Here is a 16,904-nt window from a genome sequence, read left to right as displayed (position 1 = left end):
AGGACTGTTGTCCAACCTGATTACCTTGTATCTACCCCAGTGCTTAGAAGAGTGTCTGACATATAGCAAGCGCTCAATGGATTCCATTAAAAAAATTAAAACAATATGCATTCAATAAATACAATTAACTTACTGACTTGTAAAAATGCTAAGGTAGCTGAAGTTGTCCCCTCTCAGGGTCACACCTACAGAGTTTCCAGTACTATTCCAGTCTCGACTACAGGAGGGAGAGTCAAGCAGAGGCATTTCCATTCCCAGCTTGGGCAGTAACTAGCAAGTGGAAGGCAATCTGCTATACGTCAAAACTCCCCTGTGCTGGGCAGCAGAGGCATGGGAGAGAGTTGAGGGCAGAGACTCAAGTTTACGGCGCAGAAGGAGGCAATGGTAAACCATTTCCCTATTTTTACCAAGAAAACTCTATGGATACACTACCAGAACGACTGCAGACGGAATTGGGGTGTTCTGGGAGAGATGTGTCCACGGCATCGCTATGGGTCGGAGATGACTCGATAGCATAAAACAAGACAAGCTGCAGTTGATTGCATGAGAGTCAGCACCTAATGTTGACAGGCTATTATTTTCAGCCACTAAGAGCCACTCACAGAAAACTGCAGAAATCACTTAAGTCAGTGACACCTTTGAAACTGGTGAGGAAGCGGGACAAAGAGCTCTTAAACGGTAAAGTCAAGCCTGATTCTGTCTGACTTTTCAAATAGTCTCACTTCTTCGAGTTTAAAAGTTTGATGAAGCTAGAAGGTATAATTAAATAAGAAAGCTTTAAGAGTGTTTTGAGAGAGCCTAATCTCTTTCATCTCAAAGGTTCTTTTTCTTGAAGCACTTGAAGCACTCATCAAGTATTATATACATACCTGCCACTAACTAGATCATTTAAAAGAAAGATACTATGAGAATTTAAAGTGTAAAGCAAGTCGAAGTGTTTGGTTCACTGCATTCCAAGAAAAATGATGCTTGGTGTTTTTTTTTTCTCATTGGTTTATAGAGTGGAAGTCACAAATGGTTAGAAAAAATATCACTGACTTATAATGCTATCATCTCTGACAAGTGTAAACTAATGGCAATTTCAGCTCGTTTCCTCCAAATGGAACTTTTCATCACAAAGCCTCCATCTTCCCAACTTCCCACACTCCATCAGAACTGGCTCAGGGATTCAGCTACCACATCAGGGGAGAAAGAATAGATTTACTTGAAGTCTAAAGAAACTCACCACAACCCTAAAGGCCGAAAGGTCAAGAGGGAGAGGCAGGTAAGGAAGACGGGGGAGAAATAAGAGCTACAAGGCCTGGAAGAGACACATATGTGCTCCATAATGATGGATCATGCTTAATCTTTTCTATATAAAGAATTTTGGTTTCCTGGTCTACTTTTGCTACTCTGTGTGTGTGTGTGTGTGTGTTTACGCACACACACTTATGAGAGTGTACTGAGAAAGACAGTGTCTTCCTGAGGCAGATCAGTGAGTCTAGAACAAATGACTCAGTGTAACAGTGACCACCACTTACTAGAGGTTATTCCAGATACCTCTCAGTCAGAAGATCATGGATTGAATACTGGTTATTGAGGCTTCGCAGAGTTATCAATAAATTAAAAGTGCCTTGCAAAAGTCAATTAGTGGCCTAGTGGATAGAGTTCAGGCCTGGGAATCAGAAGGACCTGGGTTCTAATCCATCTCCACCACTTGGCTGCAGTGTGACCTTGGGCAAGTCACTTAATAATAATAATTATGGTATTTGTTAAGCACTTACTATATGCTAAGCACTGTTCTAAGCACTGGAGTAGATACAAAGTAATCAGGTTGTCCCACGTGGGGCTCCCGGTTTTAATCCCCATTTTGCAGATGAGGTAACAAGCTCAGAGAAGTTATGTGGCTTGCCCAAGGTCACACAGCAGACAAGTGGTAGAGCTGGGATTAGAACCCACATCCTCTGACTCCCAAGCCCAAGCTCTTTCCTCTAAGCCACACTGCTTTTCCAACTTCTCTATGCCACAATTACCTCATCTGTAAAATGGGGATTAAATCCTTCCTTCCTCCAATTTAGACTGGGAACCCCATGTGGGACACAGACTGTGTCCAATCCAATGAGCTTGTATCTACCTCAGCATTTAGTACGGGGCCTGGCACATAGTAAATACTATAAAAAAAGAAATCAGTCCCATGAGACTCCCTCTGCCTCATCGTCATTCCTTGATAAAAACAAAAGGAGCAACTCATTATATTCAGATTTCCAGGAAGTATGGGGGGTGTTCATTTACAAGGGGGCCCATAAAACACATCATGTCAGCTCTTTAACTTGGAAACCCAATAAGGAGATTTTAATTTGTTTCACGTTTTGAAAATCAGATCCATGGTCCGGATAAAACATGGAGGGCTAAAACTGAATCACTCAGCAGTTTTTAAAATCAAGTAAGCCTCTGGACTAGGCACTGCATAAAGGAATCATGGAAAGACTTATAACAAAGCAGTGTGGAAAACATTACTAGAATTAATGAAAAAATATGTAATCACCTATTCTTATTCAATGTTATTGTATCTATACTTTTACACAAAGAGTGTGAAAAATGTCGGTAATTTCATTAAGGATACTTTCTTGGGGTGCAAGAATAATCAATCAATCACTGGTATTTATGAAGTGTTTACTGTGTGCAGAGCATTGTACTAAGTGTATGTTCCCCTTGATTCTATTTATTGCTATTGTTCTTGTCTGTCCGTCTCCCCCGATTAGACTGTAAGCCCGTCAAAGGGCAGGGACTGTATCTGTTACCGATTTGTACATTCCAAGCGCTTAGTACAGTGCTCTGCACATAGTAAGTGCTCAATAAATACTATTGAATGAATAAGCGCTCCAAAAATTTGACTGAAATACAATTGAATGAATGCCTGGGACAGAACAATGCAACAGAGTTGCTAGACACGTAACCTGGCCATGAGGATCCTACAATCACACAGTCATTGATATAAATAAATTACGGTTACATTCATGAGTGTTCTGAGGTAGAGGCGGGGGAATATGAAGTGCTTAAATGGTACAAATCCAAGTATAAGGCTGACGCACAAGAGAGCGGAAGTAAGGGAAGAGTGAGCTTTACCGAAGAAAGCTTCTTGGAAGAGATGTGATTTAATAAGAGCACGGGCCTGGAAGTCAGAGGACCTGGATTCTAACCCCAGTTCTGCCAGTTGCTTGTTGTGTGGCCATGGGCAAGTCCCTGAACTTCTCCTGTGCCTCAGTTACCTCATCTGTAAAACGGGGGTTAAATTCTCCTCCCTCCAGTTTAGACTATGAGCCCCTTGTGGAATAGGGACTTTGTTTAACCAAAGAACCTTGCTTGTATATTTCCCAGCCCTTAAAACAGTGCTTGACACATAGTAAGCATTTAACGTAAGCTCGTTGTTGGGCAGGGATTGTCTCTATCTGTTGCCGAACTGTACATCCAAGTGCTTAGTACAGTACTCTGCACACAGTAAGCACTCAATAAATACGATTGAACAAGTGTACCATATTTTCTTTTTTTTAATAAGGCTTTGAAGGTGGGGTGAGTGATGGTCGGTCCTTTATAGAGCGGGAGGGAGTTCCAGGGCAGAAGGAGAATGTAGGCAAGGGATCGACGGTGATTAAGTCAAGTTTTATATACAGCGAATAAAAAAAAAGTAGAATAAGTTATTATTTTTCTTTATATACCAAAGAAAAATAAATTGTCTATTGCTGATACACCCAGTTCTGATTGCAAGTTACAAGCTGGTAACTCAAAATCAGAACACTCTCCTCTGAAGCCAGGAATGAATGGATTTCATAACTATTTGTGCTTTAATAAGATTTTCCACTCCTTCTGTCATTATTGGCAACCTGCTGGGCTACCAGAAGAGGTAATGGGCCTTATGAAAAAGTCCAAAACAAAGTCCTCTGTATCAGACATTCATTTCCCCTCCATGTTCAGAAAGGCTGATGTGGCTAATGAATTTCAAGCTATTTAAACCACATATGAAAGAACAAATTCTTAGAATGCTGGCAAAATGAAGGCTTTGAATCTGGCCAGCCATTTTTCTTTCATCACCAAACAGCAAAATTGTATTTTATAAAAGTTACTTTAATCTACTAGGTTATTAATTGTCTAGCATCCAATGTACCGCTGAATTTTTAACCCCTAGAAAGCTGGCAAGTCCTGGAGCGCCCATAATAGGAACTTTGTTCAATTTTTGAAAATGCCTACCATGTGAACTGTTGAGCTTATAGGAATACTTTTTCTACCAAGATAAAAACACGGTTTTACTTTGAATTCTAATAAGAATAATAATAATGTTGGTATTTGTTAAGTGCTTACTATGTGCAGAGCACTGTTCTAAGCGCTGGGGGAGATACAGGGTAATCAGGTTGTCCCTCGTGAGGCTCACAAGCTTAATCCCCATTTTACAGATGAGGGAACTGAGGCACAGAGAAGTTAAGTGACTTGCCTACAGTCACACAGCTGACAAGTGGCAGATTCGAACCCATGACTTCTGACTCTCAAGTCTGGGGTCTTTCCACTGAGCCACGCTGCTTCCCATTCTACTATCTGTGCTTCACGTATTCGAATACATCACCCCATACCTGTAATTTACAGATAAATTTAAGCTTCCTGGAATAATTTCTGGGCAAATGTGGGGCTCCATTTTCATGAACGATTCATGAAGACCTCCCAGTTAGTATCTGGCTATACAGAATACACCACTGGGAGTTCCAGTGGCATGAAAACCCCAAATGACCGTGTACATACAATGGAAGAGGGAGGGATGAGCCAGAGAAAGAGAGTGTGGAACTGGTTCAAGTCACTAAAATACCCGACCTGGGTTATGGTGGGAAAAGACAAGGAGACAGGTGGGGAAGGAGCTGGGGAAAAGGGAAGGAGATGCAAGGAGAATATCTAAACTCCTGCTATGAAAATTGCAGGTCAGAGTGCAAGATTTGGGAGGCCCAGACAGCTGATTCAAGTTGTAGCATTCCCATGCACCCAGCTCACCACTCAATCAATTCTTTTTCAGTTTTTAAATGGTCCATCTAAGAAAGCTCCACAGCCATTAGTAATAGTTACCAAACCAGACTCTTACTCTCAGACCCCAAATTTGGCTACAGAAGCAGCTACAGATCAAACAGCAATTTGTTCTACTAATTGAAATGTGTTGGATTGACACGTTTCCGGATCTCAGTGTGCCAGTGGGCCAGACAAATGACTAGACTGTTCTTTAGAACGGTCAGTTCTTTTTTCGAAGGAATGACAACATTTAGAAGACAGAAGTCCTCAGTGTAACCCAAGAGCCTTTTCAGACTCAATGCCAGCTGAATTAACGATGAAAACCAAAAGGCCGTAAGTAGAGTCAGGGAAAAAGAAGACACACTGATTGTGGCAGAGCATCCATCTCTAACCAATTCGTGATATTTATTAGTGCCTTTTGTGGAAAGGGCACTGTTCTAAGCACTCTTTTTTTATGGCATTTGTTAAGTACTTACTAGGTTTTAGGCACTGTAGTCAGCGCTGGGATAGATAGAAGCTAATGAGGTGGGATGTGGTCCTTGTCCCACATGGGACACAGCTTTAATCTCCATTTTATAGATATAAAATGGGGTAACTGAGGCACACAGAATTAAGTGATTTGCCCAAGGTCACACAGCAGACAAGTGGCGGAATTGGGATTAGAGCCCAGGTCCATTTGGAAACTTCATTAGAAGATGCAGATGCCTGCCTGTAAAGAGTTTACAATCTAGAACGCCTTCCACCATTACTATGATTTTTTTTTTTAAATCAGGATTGTAAACCGTTTCAACTAATGAAGGTAGAATCCGAATATCAGATGTTTGGAAAAATTCTGAAATGATCATTCCTTCGGAGAAAATAGCATTTTGTTTCCTCTTTGCTGGCCTGACAGCAGTACCCGCAGCAATTGGTATGAACTAAAATTTCCAAAGTATCATCAGGAGGATGGGGATGATGCAAAACCTAGGAAACAGCACAGTCCCCCAGGGAATAGAGGAGAAAAGAGGAGGGAGAGGACAAATCTGTGAAAAACAATACGAGAGCAACCCACCCCCAAACACTCAGGGAGGAAATGTTTAATTTGTGACGTTTTTAAAGGAATGATAAGATGGAGGAATTCTGAAAGAAAAGTTATACCCCTACTAGTGCGGGAATACTGCAGCAGAAGCTTGGCGCTCATTCCTTAGGTTACTAGCTTGTTTCTCAGTCATTTAAAAAGCATTTGCATGACAACACCATTGCTGTTTCTCAGCAGTTTGTCAGCTCCTGCAGCTTATTTCCTATTTGAAGTCATAATCGCGTGTTCATAATACCACAGTCATTACCATAGCAACCAACTGTGATGTCACAAATCGACCATTATGACTTTGGTTCCTGCTCTCCATTTCCCAGTTTAAGTAATGATGTTGGTTTTACTTTTTTTTTCTTTTCTCCCCAGGCAAATCAGTTGGGGTGAGGTATTTAGGTAAAAGTATTTTGGAAAAACAGGCTCCATCTGTCTGCATTGCATTTAGGCAATTATAGGAGCTAAGTAAGAGTAAAGCCTCGTTGCTTTCATGGACTGGAATAAAGCGACTATATTTTCTGAAGGGTAAAAGGGCCAGGGAGCTGAGACAATGGGACATGGTTTAAATAGGGTGGGGCTGGTGATCAGGGTAGATGAGCAAAAGTCTCAGGAAAGGAAGAAAGGCAGATAGGCAGAGAGAGGGAAAGAAGCAGAGACAGAGGAATGAGGAGTAGAAGGAGGAGGGAAGGAGAAAACAGAGAGGGAGGAGGGCAGAGGAAGGGAAACAGAATATCAGCTGAAGGTGAGAGAGAGAGAGAAGGGAGAAAATGGAGGCCGGCAAGTCCTGGGGAAAGGAAGAGACCCTGCTTCTTTCTTGTTCAGGGCACCTGAGGTAAGATCGCTTGCTCCCCTGACTCCTGTCACCACAGTCTCTACTTCCCCATGTGCTTAGTCAGTGCCTTAATAGCAGCAGGTGCTCCATAAATATCACTACAGTTGTGGAAAACGCCACCTTGATCAGGCCTTCCACGTCTAGTGCCCTCTTTTTTGCCCCTACTGTCTCGCTCCAGCTTGACCCTGAATCCCCAACCAGGTCTGGCCCATCCTGAGGGCTCTGGGGGATGGAAGGGTACTGGCAATGCCTGCGAGTCGCTTCACAGCAGGTAATGGGTTTCCGGCCCCCTGTGAATCCTCCTGAACCATGGATGCAGGGGCCGTTGTTTCCTTCCTGTCACCATGAGTTTGTATGACAGAGTCCAGGCCTATGCTTAGCAATTTTAAAGCGCTGGGACAAAGAGGTATTGATCGGGCAGCAGATAAAGATTTTAAAAGGTGTCCTGGCCCCAGCAAAGACTGGCCCTTTGCCCTGCCTCTCTGGTTATGTCTTCCAGAGCTGAGGAGGATGGTTCTAAGATCAAGCCAGAGTTTTGGCTCTCATCATTTCGTACAGGTGCTAAGAGAAAGCTCGCAGATACAGACGTGAGCTGAATAGAAACCTGGGATACAGATGTGGTTTGGGTACTGGCCATGAAAGACGCCACTCATCTGCCATTTCCACAGATCTTAGGCTATACGTCCAAAGTGGTTGGCCCGATATTGCAGACAGTCTTGTTCTTTTCATTTTGGGAACCAACATCTTTAGCTAAGTAACCTGTTCTTTCAGCTCCTGTTGGGAGCCACAGCGTGCTCCAAAGGGTCATATTAAGAGAGGGAAGAAAAGGAGATGTCCTAGTTCTTTAGATCAAACATTCAGGAAGAGGCATTTTGAGGCACAACTCTGACGTGGGATTCAAGAACCCTTATAGACTGTAGGAAGATCCCTTGATGGCAGACTGAACTGTAATTGTCAAAAATAGCGGGTGGTGAGCATATGGAATCTGTTACCACAGGAAATTGTGCAGGCTGAAAACATCAGCAGTTCAAGAATAAATTCACAAGCGAGAGGTCCACAACGGGTTACAAAGAGGGATAGTTAAGAATGTCAAGGGAAACACTAGGAGGGCATCCTGTTACAGCTGTCAGGGACAGAATACTGGGCTGGATTGTACTGTCGCATTGTATTCTCGCAAGCGCTTAGTACAGTGCTCTGAACACAGTAAGAGTTCAATCAATACCACTGACTGATTGGATGGCTCACTGCCCTATCTACTGATGGGCTGTGTGACTGTGGGCAAGTCACTTAACTTCTCTGTGCCTCAGTTCCCTCATCTGTAAAATGGGGATGAAGACTGTGAGCCCCACGTGGGACAACCTGATTCCCCTGTGTCTACCCCAGCGCTTAGAACAGTGCTCGGCACATAGTAAGTGCTTAACAAATACCAACATTATTATTAATGGCCTAATGCACCCAGAGTTAGCCCCCTGAACTACAGGAAAGAGTTCCATCTGTCTCTCCCATTCTCCTACCAGGTGGGGATCACTTTCTTACAAAACCCAGCTCACACTGTAGTACCTCCTGGTTCCAATACTTATTAAAATCACATTTTCTCCTTCCCCAACTAAGCTCTCATTTCCTCTTCTCCCACTCCCTTCTGTGTCACCCTTGCACCTTTTATTCACCCCTCTCTCAGCCCCACAGCACTTAGGTACACCTCTGTAATGCATTTATTTACTGTAATGGCAAGCTCATTGTGGGCGGGTAACATGTCTCCCAAATCTGTTATACTGTCCTCTCCCAAACACTCAGTACAGTGTTCTGCACCCTGTGAATGCTCAATAAATGCAACTGATTGATTGGCTGATTGACACAAGTGCACAAACTGATTCTTATGATCCTGAAGAACACCATAGCCAAAAAAGCTTGCACTGCTCCGGATGAATGTTGTGAAATTTCTGACAGCATTATAGCCCATACTCCTGGTGAAAAGACAGAATATAATGTTCCTGATCCCCAACTCACCAAAAACTTAGAGGCTCAGAGTTACACCACATTTAAAAGCCAGTATCTTTCATGGTGATATCGAAGAAAGAGAAGACAGGAGGAAATGCACTGTGAGCAGGCTAGGTTGGAGAAGAAATCCAGTGCTTTAGTAGACAAACCTACTAACTGGAAGTGAGGCTAGCACAGATAACCCAAGTTGGGATAAATGAACAAACGAGATTTGGAACTAGCCTGATGTGGACACGAATTCATATGGATAATCAGCTTTTAGCTGTGGGTTTTTTTTCCTCAATCATTCAAGGTCAAATCAAATAAAACCAGCCCTAAATTCCCTAGGCATGTTCCTGGCTTTGCCAGACACTGTGGGCTTCTTGAAATGTACAGTCTCAAAAAAAAAAAAAAAGCAGTGCCCATTTACTGAGAATGCTGAAATCCCAACCTAATGCTGACCACGGTAATTTTAGTATTAACTAAGCCGCTTACTTATTATGTGCCAAAATCTGCACTAAGCACTGGGGTAGATACAAAACCATCAGGTTAGACACAATCCCTATTCCACATGGGGTTCAAAGTCTAAGTAGGAGGGCGTGGGATTGAATCCCCATTTAACAAATGAGGAAATTGGGGCACAGAAAAGTTAAATGACTTGTCCAGGGTCAAACTTGTCCAGGTCCTCTGACTCCCAGCTCCATGCTTGTTCCACTAGCTCCCACTGCTTCAAAATTCTCTCACACAGGTAGGCCCAGCAACAGTTTCACCTCTGTTTGGTTGATCATATGCCATAAATTTCCTTCTAGATCCTCCTCTCCTACAAAAAAGCATCTGAAGGTAGTGGAACTAGATCTTGGAGTTTATGTCCCTGATCCTCATTTCTGGGAGCTGGAGCTTGTCTGCTGACCTGGGGCAAGTCACTTAACTTCTCTGTGCCTCAGTTTCCTCATCTATAAAATGGAGATTCAGTATTGTTCTCCTTCCCCCTTAGACTGTGAGCCCCATGTGGGACAAGGCCTGTGTCTGTCCTGATCATCTTCCATCTGCCCCAGTGTTTAGTGCTGTGCTTGGCACATAGTATGTGTTAAAACAAATATGACAATTATTCTCATTTCCATGTATCAACAGAAGATGCTCCACCTATGATCCTAGAATATTCCATTCCTACACTCTACACTCTGATTTGGACCTCTTGAAACAGGAAAACATTATTATTATCATGGTAAACTTTAAAAACCCACCCAGGACGAGGGCAAAAACAAATGTTCCTTTCCGTCCTCGGCATTCCCACTAACAAGTCTATTGGAAATTTTCCTTCCTGAGTTTTAAATGCAATCTGACATCCCTCTCTTCCCCACCAAAACCCCCAGGAAAATCAATCATCCTTAAATCTCTTTCTCCCAGATGCAGCCCTCTTTTTTTAGATTCCAAGTGGCATTTGAAGACAAATAGGTATACAAAATCTGGTTCCCTCATAAAGTGTTTCAGTGCCCTTGGTTGAAAAGAATTTAAATCCATTTTTTATTCCTTGTTTAAAACTGTCTCATTCAGAAATTACTTCAAAAGTCAACTAGCTTTGACTTGCCACAAGTCCCAGCACCGCTCATGTACACAAGGTACAGAGAGTCAGTCTTGCATGCCAAATATTGAACTCATTTTGGAGAACCAAACCTATGTCCTGCCTGGACACTTTGGATTGCAATTTTCTCCCCATGCAGGCCAGGGGTCAAAAGACATTTATTCTGACATATGGCAGTATGCCGTCAACTCAAAAATCCCCAGAAGACTGCATTTGGATCATCAAGAGATGCTACTGGGTTTTTTGTTTTCTTTTTATGGTATTTGTAAAGCGCCGACGATGTGCCGGGCACTGTAGTAAGCGCTGCAGTAGATATAAGTTAATCAGTTTGGAAACAGTCCCTGTCACACATGGGGCTCACAGTCATAACCCCCATTTTACAGAGGAGGTAACTGAGGCACAGAGAAGTAAAGTGATTTGCTCAGGGTCAAACAGCAGACAAGTGGCATTGCTGGGATTAGAACCCAGGTCCTTCGGACTCCCAGGCCCGTGTTCTATCTCTTAAGCAACACTGCTTCTCAAAAAAAAAAGGTTTGAAAAAAGAGACTGCATTAATGGTGGGACAGTAAGACTGACCTCGGCAGAAGTGAAAGTCCCGTTACCCTTCCTGGGCAATTCTGCCTGGCAACCAGGTAATTCCCCCCCTCCTCCTAGTCCCTGCCCTGATCCAGACTGAAAAGAGGAAAGATGACAGAATCCTTCCAGGACTCACCCCTGCTCTGAGAGGGTCCTGTGTCTGGCAGATCTGCGGATGGGGCTATCTGTGGATCCCCCGTGGAAATACGGTGAGAGGAAGAAGGGTGTTGATTTGGGTGCAGGGAAAGTGGAGGGGTGCAAGGGATGAAATGGCAAGAGGAAACCGGGGGCAGAGTTACCTCACAGAGACTCTCTGTTGGGAGAAATCTGATTTTATTATATTATAATTATATTTACATCATATTTTACTATTATTTTCACTGAAAAGCTGGCAGCTGTGCTATTGAGGGAAACACCTGTGTTTCCTTTCCATTTGCTCTTCGGTTATCAGTGAAAGACAAGTAGCAATAAACCGATATTCTGGTCTCCATAGACAAGATGGGGTCTCAATGGAGAGTGAGAGAGAGAAAGAGAGAGAGAGAAGAGAGAGATGAAGGGAGGGAGAGAGAGAGAAAGTTGCAGTGTGGCCTAGAGGAGAGAGCACACAGGACTGGAAGTCAGGATACCTGGGCTCTAATCCCAGTCCCACCACTTGCCTGCTGTGTGACTGTGAGCAAGTCACTTAACTTCTCTGTGCCTCAGCTTCCCCAGGTAGGACAGGGACTGTATTTGTTTGGATTGAGTTGTGTCCCCTCCACTGTGCTTAATAATAATAATAATAATAATAATGTTGGTATTTGTTAAGCGCTTACTATGGGCAGAGCACTGTTCTAAGCGCTGGGGTAGACATAGGGGAATCAGGTTGTCCCACGTGGGGCTCACAGTCTTAATTCCCATTTTACAGATGAGGTAACTGAGGCACAGAGAAGTTAAGTGACTTACCCACAGTCACACAGCTGACAAGTGGCAGAGCTGGGATTCGAACTCATGACCTCTGACTCCAAAGCCCGTGCTTTTTCCACTGAGCCACGCTGCTTCTGCTTAACATAACAGGCTATAGAATATGTTAGATACAATGCTTGGCACATAGTACTTGGCACTTGCCCCAGGGCTCATGAGTTCGAATCCCAGCTCTGCCACTTGTCGGCTGTGTGACTGTGGGCAAGTCACTTAACTTCTCTGTGCCTCAGTTCCCTCATCTGTAAAATGGGGATTAAGACTGTGAGCCCCATGTGGGATAACCTGATTCCCCTATGTCTACCCCAGCACTTAGAACAGTGCTCGGCACATAGTAAGCGCCTAACAAATACCAACATTATTATTATTATCACCAACTGCCTCGAGGACTAAGTAAGATGGAGCAGTTCCAGAAGAGCTCAGCCCAGAATGGGCCAGTTGGAGCTAGGGCCATTTCAGGTTGGCAACAAGGGGAGACAATAATAATAATAATAGTTTTGATTATTATTGTGGCATTTGTCAAGTGTTTACTGTTTCAAGCACTATACTAAGCACTGGGGTAGAAATAAGATCATCAGGTCCCACATGGGGCTTGCATTCTAAGTACGAGGGAGCACAGGTACTGAATCCCCATTAGGCAGGTGGAGGAACTGAGGCACAGGAGTTAACAGACTTGCCCAAGTCACACAGCAGACAAGTGGCAGAGCCAGGATTAGAACCCAGGTCCTCTGACTCCTAGACCCGTGTTTTTTCCACTAGGCCACGCTGCTTCCCGTGATGATGAGATGGAGGCGCCAACCCTGGACATGGGTCCCTTGGAGGCTGGCTGGCAGAGCTGGCTCAAGGTGCCCTTCACTCCCCACTTCCTTCCTCTCTCCACCCCCACTCCCCATCATGTGTCAACAGAGTTGCTTCCCTAGTCTTCCCTCCTTCTGGCTGAAAAACTTGGGCATCCCAGCTGACCAGTATGTTCTAAAGGGCTAGCACCTCTTAAAGGAGGCAGCAAACAGATCTTCTAACTTGGGGACCATCCCCCTGAAATCAGAAAGAAGCAAGAATCTAAAAAACAAATCTCAGGCACAACAAAATGATCTCATGTGTTGTCCTTGTAGGCAGGGAACCTGTTTTGTACTTCTGTTGTACTTTATCAAGCATTTTGTATGATGCATTGCTCTCAGGAAGCAATCAAATGCCATTACTATCAGTTAATCAATCAACGGCATTTATTAAGAACTTACTTTGTGCAGAACACTGTTCTAAGCGCTTGGGAAAGTAGAACAGAAACACAAGACATGCTCCCTGCCCACAGAGAGGTTACAGACTCCAAGGGAAGGCAGACTTTAAAATGAATTACAGATAGGAGAAATAGTAGAGTATAAGGATATGTATATAAGTGCTTTAGGGAGGGGTGACTATCAAAGTATTCAGGTCAACTGATCCCAAGAACAGTTGTGATTATTCTTTTGTTTCAGGGTTCTCTCTTCAGGGACTCAAAATTGTATCAAAAGAATCCTCAGTATGCAAGGAAAGAGAACAAAATCCACTATTTTGGTTGACTTTTAACTTAGATGGAACAAAGGTTTCAAATGTAATTACTTTTTAAGTTTTCTCATAACATAATCACTTATCCCAGCCCTCCAGTCACTCAATTATGAAGGGGGAAAAAAAAAAAACTAAGAGAAAGACTTACTCCTAGCACTCCCAGCATGGGACACCAGGAACAAGCCTCATTTAAAATATCATTAAGATAAATGTCCTCTTCTCTCCACCCCCTAACCCTTATGGCCCACTTACTCCCATTAAATCCAATTTCTTAAAGCTCTGACATTGTTTTGAAACCAGATTTCAAATTCAGGATTATAGTATTTCTGTTGCTGGCAAGAGCAGTGGGAAAGTTAAATGCCCTTAAGCCGGCATATTTTATACACCCTGTTTGTGTGTTGGTTTCCGAGGACGTATAATTCAGATCTAAATTAACGCCAGATGTATGGTTTTTGACGAACTTGGAAATGTCTTTGGTTCATATTTGTCTGACCTCTATTAGAAAATCTAAGCAAAATATCTATGTGTATCTAGGAAACATAAGACAATTAGCAGCATCATTTAATTCCACCCATAAAACTACCCATTTTATACCAGAAATGATTTTGCCAACCCACCCCCTCCACCAACCAACACCACCAAAAATAAGAACAGATTACTTAAAATTGTGTGCATATTCTCCAACAGGTCAAGTGGTGTTTTATGCTGAGAGGGAAAAGGAGGCAACACACACCCCTTAAAATTGTTTTAATATGTTTGGTTCCTTTAGGATATTTACAAATGCTTTGCTTTTTGAAAAACTCTTGCGGCATATTTTTTTCAGTTGGTTATATGTGACTCTTCCCTATCTAGTTAGTGGGTCAATTCAGCACTATAAGATTACACAGAACAATCTGGGACAGTCCCGTACAGATCTTTGCCCTACATTCTAGTTTACTCTACATTCTAGTTTATTCTACCCAACAGGATGCAACTAACTGTACTCTCTCTTCAACATTTGGAAAAATTATGCTTATACAAAATGTTCGGAAGCTGATGAATGAGGGAACTAAATTTACTCTTCAAAATTTGAAAAAATTCAACTACTACAAATTTTCTGAGTCTGGCAAATGAAGCACTAAATTTAATCTCTCTTTGAAATTTGGAAAAATTAAGCTGATACAAATTTTCTGAAGCTGACAAATGACTCTATCTTTTCCTCTTTCCTAGAAGTTATGACCAGCCCCAACCCACCAAGTATTTAAATGAATACTCTTTGGAAGCGCAAGATAAAAGAAAAAGTTGGGACCACGGGTTGTGGGGGGAGCTTTTTCTTTCCTAAATTCTGTTTTCCAGGATTATAGAGTAAAAAACAACTTAAAATAGCAGGTGTTAAATAGGTCTGTGAACAACAGTTCCCTAAAACAATTATAGACCATTGTTAGTCTGTTTTGAACTCTTGTTCATGCTGATCAGGCCTCAATTTTCTAGTCACAGAACCAGACTAGACAACAAGTATTGTAAATAGCACAAATAACAATTACATCTGGGGGCTAGAAATACTAGTAATAACAACATTTTTTGAACACCTGCTGGGAGGTACATGGGAAATACATTCCTTGCCCACAAGGAGTTTACACACATGTGCCAGCAAAGATAATAATTATGGAATTTATTCAGCAATTACTATGTGCTAAGTACTGGGGGGGATACAGGTTGTTGCTGAATTGCACTTTCCAAGTGCTTAGTACAGTGTTCTGCATACACTAAGCGCTCAATAAATATGACTGAATGAATGAATTAATGAAAGTTATTAGGTCGGACAAAGTCCCTCTCCCACATAGAGCTCACAATCTATCTTATCCCCATTTTACAGACAAGAAAACTGAGGCCTTGAGAGGATTAGTGACTTTCCCAAGGTCACAAAGTAAGCCAATAGCAGTGTTGAGATGCAAGAGCATGGGCTTTGGAGTCTGAGGTCATGGGTTCGAATCCCTGCTCTACTACTTGTCAGCTGTGTGACTGTGGGAAAGTCACTTAACTTCTCTGTGCCTCAGTTCCCTCATCTGTAAAATGGGGATTAAAACTGTGAGCCCCACGTGGGACAACCTGATCACCCTGTATCTCCCCCAGCGCTTAGAACAGTGCTCTGCACATAGTAAGAGCTTAACAAATACCAACATTATTAAATCTGGTTCACTTAACTGCCAGTCTTGTGTTCTGTTCACTAGACCATGATCATTCCCCCAAAGATACCAATTGCCAGTAACCAGAATGCTGATACTTCGAGCTCTAAAGAGTGTTCCTGGAGGACTTTACATTCCACAAATCTTCAAGCCTGCAACCTCCTCCATCCACCCCCCAGTCCCAAAACAGCAACAAAAAGCCCGATATGGGGGTGGGGGAGGGTTGGAGGGTGGTGTCTACAACCTTCTCAAGAAAGTGGCCAATCCAGACCTCCAAGTCCCCACCCTCACCTCTTCAGGGTGTACAGCCCCCCAGAAGTCTTGTGTTTTTGTTTTTTCATGGTATTTTTAAGTGCTTACTATATGCCAGGCCCTATACTAAATGCTGGGGTAGATACAAGCAAATCAAGTTGGACACAGTCCCCGTCCCACATGGGATCACAGTCTTAATCCCCATTCTACAGATGGGGTAATTGAGGCTCAGAGAAGTTCAGGGACTTGCCCAAGGTCACACAGCAGACAAGTAGCAGAGCAAGGATTAGAATACAGGTCCTCTGACTCCCAGACCCATGCTCTTTCCATTAGGCCACATGTTATCTTTTGGCCAGTCCCTCTAGACTGTAAACTCATGTGAGCCAGGAACGTGTCTATTAACTCTGTTAAACTGTACTTTCCCAAGTGCTTAGAACAGTGCTCTGTAAACAGTAAGAGCTTAATAATAATAATACCATAATAATACCATTTGTTAAGTCCTTACTAAATATGAATGATTGATTAAAGGATCCACAGTGAGGTAAGGGGACTGTGAGAAGACTTGGATTGGCCCTCCATTCTCGTTGCTTCCCTGGGAAATAACTGTTGAATCAAGGAACAGTCTTAGGAAGTTAAGTTCTCCTCTTAATTTTGCTCATATTGTACAGACGGAAATAAAGAGTAAATGATTTTCCCCATGTCTTAATAAGGGTACAGGCAGCAATCAATCAATCAATCAATCAATGGTATTTATTGAGTGCTTATTGGTTGCAGAGCACTGTACTAAGAGCTTGGCAGAGTACAATATAATAGAGTTGGTAGGCATGTTCCCTTCCACGGTGAGCTTTCAGTCTAGAGGGGGAGACAGCAACTGATACAAATAAATACCATATTTAATTTATAAATATGTGCAGTAAGTGCTAGTATGAGTGA

The 16,904-nt window shown here is 42.7% G+C and overlaps 1 protein-coding gene and 1 long non-coding RNA gene across 2 annotated transcripts in view; one reads left to right on the top strand and one right to left on the bottom strand.

Annotated features, from left to right (window-relative positions):
- SH3RF1 (SH3 domain containing ring finger 1) overlaps positions 1 to 16,904 on the bottom strand; it is a 187,524-nt gene that overhangs the window by 88,932 nt on the left and 81,688 nt on the right. The gene's annotated exons all lie outside the window — the stretch shown is intronic.
- Positions 6,838 to 14,839, top strand: LOC114815556. The gene is made up of 3 exons (XR_003763348.1): positions 6,838 to 6,920; positions 12,772 to 12,857; positions 14,764 to 14,839. It is a non-coding gene; the product is annotated as an uncharacterized LOC114815556 (long non-coding RNA).

This window comes from Ornithorhynchus anatinus, chromosome 12 (genome assembly GCF_004115215.2).
Source record: "Ornithorhynchus anatinus isolate Pmale09 chromosome 12, mOrnAna1.pri.v4, whole genome shotgun sequence".
In the NCBI taxonomy this organism is placed as follows: Eukaryota; Metazoa; Chordata; class Mammalia; order Monotremata; family Ornithorhynchidae; genus Ornithorhynchus; species Ornithorhynchus anatinus.
Note: the sequence above shows the minus strand (reverse complement) of the source record. Positions and strands in the feature narration are given on the sequence as shown.